The sequence below is a fragment of the Nicotiana tabacum genome, chromosome 20 (assembly GCF_000715075.1).
Source record: "Nicotiana tabacum cultivar K326 chromosome 20, ASM71507v2, whole genome shotgun sequence".
Classification (NCBI taxonomy): Eukaryota; Viridiplantae; Streptophyta; class Magnoliopsida; order Solanales; family Solanaceae; genus Nicotiana; species Nicotiana tabacum.
In genome coordinates, this window is record NC_134099.1 from 150,933,164 (window position 1) to 150,937,887 (window position 4,724).

The 4,724-nt window shown below is 36.3% G+C and overlaps 1 long non-coding RNA gene across 1 annotated transcript; it reads right to left on the reverse strand.

Moving 5' to 3' along the window:
- Positions 1–262: 262 nt before the first annotated feature.
- LOC107793091 (uncharacterized) lies at positions 263–3,289 on the reverse strand. Its single transcript, XR_001649639.2, has 2 exons — positions 2,630–3,289; positions 263–540 (listed from the first exon to the last, which is right to left on the reverse strand). It is a non-coding gene; the product is annotated as an uncharacterized LOC107793091 (long non-coding RNA).
- Between the last annotated feature and the right edge of the window lie 1,435 nt (positions 3,290–4,724).

Below are 4,724 nucleotides of genomic sequence, written 5' to 3' on the forward strand. Positions count from 1 at the left end.
CCGTAGCCTCTGGGGGATAAACACAAATGTCTCTGTACCAATCCCTCAGACTCTACTAAGCTTGTCCGTGAATTGTGAGACCTAAGCAACCTAGAGCTCTGATACCAACTTGTCACGACCCAAATTTTTGCACCGTCGAGACTATGATGGAGCCAAACATTGAAGCCACTAGGCAAGCCAATATTACTGGTTATCCTTACCTTTTTCTTTTATCTTTAACAATTTACCAGATGATATAAGAAAATCAGCGGAAATCAAAATGCAGAAGAACAGAATTTAACAGTTTAACTTAGTACAATTACGAAACTATAATAAAACTCCACTCAGAACTGGTGTCACAATCTCACAGACTGTCTATGAAGACTACAAATAGTGGTCTGAACAAAAAAATACAAATCTCTCTCAGAAATAGATAAAACAGAAGGAAGCAGGATAGAAGGGGGCGCCAAGGCATACGGACATCTGCAGGACTACCTCGGGTCTCCACTACACTAAAGGCAGCAACCTCTATCTACGATCTGTCGGGTCCAGTACCATGATCTGCACAAAAAGTGCAGAGTGTAGTATCAATACAACCGACCTCATATACTAGTAAGTGTCGAGCCTATCCTCGGTGAAGTAGTGACAAGGCTATGACACGACCAACATCATAACCTATGCAGTTAAACAATATCTAACAGAATAAAAGTTATAGAATCTAACATAAATTAACGGGAAGGGGCAGCATGCTAGGGGGTATACCAGAATAAGGAAACACAGAAGTAACGGAAACGAAACAATTAAGGCACTTGAACCGATGACAGCAATTAATCACAGCAAACAGGAAATGAATACATGGCATCACCCTTCGTGCTTTTACTCTTAATCCTCACCATGCAATCAATAATGAAAAATGTGTACGGCATCACCCTTCATGCTTTATCACTCTTCCTCACCATATGAATATTAGAAATGTGCACGGCATCACCCTTCGTGCTTTATCACTCTTCCTCGCGATATGCATAAGTATGAATGTGCACGGCATCACCCTTCGTGCTTTATCACTATTTCCTCACCCAAAAAATAGAAAAATAATAACATCCCGGCAAGGGAACCAACATTGAACTAATACATCCCGGTAAGGGAATCAGCTATAACCAATCTTGTCCCAACAGTTAACTTCACAAAATGAATCTCAACTTGAGTCAATACTCAACAAAGGTCAATTACTAGGAAAATACCACAAGTCTTGTTCAACATGGATAATCGTCAGTTTAGGCATGAATAGTATATAATAGGAACCATAACAATCACAGTATAAGACTCACGGGCATGCTCGACAGCAATGTATAGATGTCACACCTCCTTTTTACCCGAGAGGAAATATAAAAGAGTTTTTCCACTTTAAGTGACATTATTCGATATGGGATTATTTATTTTATTTTCAGAGTCGCCACTTGAAATATTTATTATGATGTCCCAAGTCACCGGTTTATTTTAAAATCTCAAATTGAGGAAATTTTGACTTTATTTAAAAGTCTGCGAAACCAAAAAACTAGATAAGGAATTCTGTTAACCCGGGAGAATGTGTTAGGCATTCCCGGGTTCCGTGGTTCTAGCACGGTTACTTAACTATTAATAATTGGCCTAGTCATCTGATTCATTACTTGTTTTAAATTTATTGTGCATTTTTAACTTTATAACCGCTTTTTTAGGATTTATGAAATTTATTTGAACGAGTCACGATGTCGTACACTTGTTTTTTTTTGTACATATTGCGAATCGCGTCACATGAAATGCACCCGCAATTCACAACATGTTTATTTTAATTAATGTTCGAAGTTATGGTTGGGTCACATGAAATGCACACCCGAATGAGAATTACATATCGTGACCATGCCACGAGAGTCGTACACATAGCCACAATAAGTTATTATTATTATTAATCGTGCTTAAAGCAAGCTACGATGTTCATAAGTCATTTTCCTAAACTAATTTGAGATTATTGTGAGGCCAAGAGTTATGGACATTGTCGTGGAAGAGATGTCTGTGGCTTAGCTATTGGAATTATAAGAATCATTTATACTATGTAGTTTCCATTTTCCTCTTAAAAGTTAACGGCTAATCTAACAAATGAATACACTAATTTTGATAACTATGTAAACTCAAAGGAAAACAATGTACTTATTCAACAATCTTTTATAAAAAAGAAAGAAAACTTAAAGCAAAAAAACATTTGTCATTGAGCAGCTACAACACATGTAAACCATATCGTGTGATGTTTCAGTTTTTGACAATAATTGCTTAATGAATGCAAAAATCCTTCAATAGCATTTTTAGTAATCAACTTTGACATTGCATCTAGATTAGGATTAAGAATCTGCAGTATGCATCCACCAATTCTTTCAAGTTCTATGTGATTATCTTTGCAGTAAGCTAGCATATCAGACTCGTGAAACTCTACTCTATCATCATATATTGGTTCCATTATCAATGGCAACAGTTCCCTTATTTCTTGTCAAATAATAGAAGCCAAAGATACTAACTAACCAAAGATAGGAAAATACTTAATGTGAACTAAACACAGTGATGCAAAATCATAATCCACACAGAAAGACAGTATCAAAATGCTAGCAAACAGAAAGCTGACCATTAAATGAACAGAAGCTTTGAAATTTGTTTAAATATTGAATTTCTCTGAATACATCGAGGAAGAGAGTACCGATATAACTCAAACACTACCCGAGTCACCAACTAAACGGAAAACTCGAACCGGGGGACCTCGACAAACTCGGAGCTCACCGGAAAATATGACAAAAACAGAGACAAAGCACCGGGCTACCAGAAAGGCAATAAGGTCACTGGCGAAGGTTGTGACTCCGGCCAAAATGTACGACAATAGTATGTGGCTGCCGGAAATGTTATTTCTCGGCCAAAAACCAAAAAACTCGGCCAAATCTAGTATTTACTCCATGAAAGAACCAAAATGAAAAAATAAGGAGATGAGGGAGAGAGGAAATGAGGCAGAAAGACCTCCGGCATCAGAGTTGCATCTCCGGTGACTATGGGATTTCGATGTTCGACGCAGGTGATAAAAACGGTGGCTATGGGATTTCGATGTTCGACGCAGGTGATAAAAACGGTGGCTATGGATGTGGTCGACAGTCATGAGTTTAATGTGTTATGGAGCTAATGGAGCTATGGAGGAAAAGAAAATCAAAGAAGAAGATAATTTCACACCTTTTTTTTCTTTTTGGAATCTGGATGAGGAAGACAACTTATGCGGCGCTAGCGATTTTTGCTTTTACTCCCCCTCACTGCGTGCTCTCTCTTTGTGATATATATCTCTTAAAGAAAAAGACCAAAACGTGTGGGACCCCATGGAATCAAATGCCAGCCCCAAAAATTGTAGTGGGTACAGACAATGACAAAAAAAAGAAAGATTGAATATTTGAGTTGGAACAGAGTTTTTAAACTAGTCAAAGAGTTTTGGAGCTAACAAAACTATCTTGATAAATATAATAAAAATAACTCGTAGTATTTTATAGCAAATAAATAAATAAAGTTTCTAGACGCTGACATCAGCCCAAAAAAAAAAGAAACAAACAAAATATAAACAACTATTCAATGTTAAAAAAAATAAAAGTAAAAATTGCCAAGAACATTTAAATGCCAATCAGCCACTACTATTTGTTATAACCAAAGAAAAATATTTTCCATTTCTTATCTTCACGTTTGCAGCTACCGTTCTTTCTTTTTCTAATTTCTTATTTTTCTTCTTTTCTTCTAAAGATAAAATTCCAAAATACTAATTATCTAAATAATAAGAGAAATAAGATAAAAATCTAAATACTACTCAATATTTACTAAATACGTGCAACTTAAAATCACACTAAACCAAGTAAAAAAATATTTTTTTAAAAATTTTATTTTTTTCTTTTGTAAGAAAAATATAAAACTAACTAGACAAAATATCAATAAACTAAAACAGAGGAAATATTTTTGTAGTTTTTAATTTTTAAGATAAAATAAAGCCTAAAAAAGTTCAAAATAGTCAAAATAGTATTGTTAGACCTAAAACTAATATCTAGGCACTAAAAGGTATAAAGTTTCGGGGAGGGTAAAAATTACATGTGTACAGCTGCCCCTCTTTGTCTGGAAAGGCGAAGAGTTTTCAGACAAATAACGACGACACAGGTTTTTTGACCCGACCCTTATTTAGGAGACCAAAAACTAAGAGAAAGAAGAATGTGACCGAGCCCCAGTATCTGAGCTGCCTACATATCCTTGGCCATAAAGGAATCAGGTCACGTGTAGTTCAGACGTGAATGAAGTTGTTAGAGATAGCTATGTAATTGTCCCACATTGGAATAGGAGTAGTATCCCCTTTGTATAGAGTAGCTATAAATAGCACCTCTTGTATTGCATCACACACAATATATCAATATATATCATATTTTTCTCCCGTGCCTTCTCACATGGTATCAGAGCTATCGTGAGAGATTTATCGCTGTGCATAAATTCCAGCAATTTCGGGAAGTAAAATCAGTCACTGGAACCCTTTTTTTTCCGGCGACTTTCAAAGTTGTTTTGCGTCTGCTTTGTCTCGGTCAGTGTTGTGCACAAAATACAACACTACCACAAGAGTAGTCACTGTCCGGCAACCAAATCCCAATGAAAATCTCCGGCGGTACTGTAGCTATCCAAAGAAAATTTTCCGGCGAAGTTCCAACGTTACGTGGGCC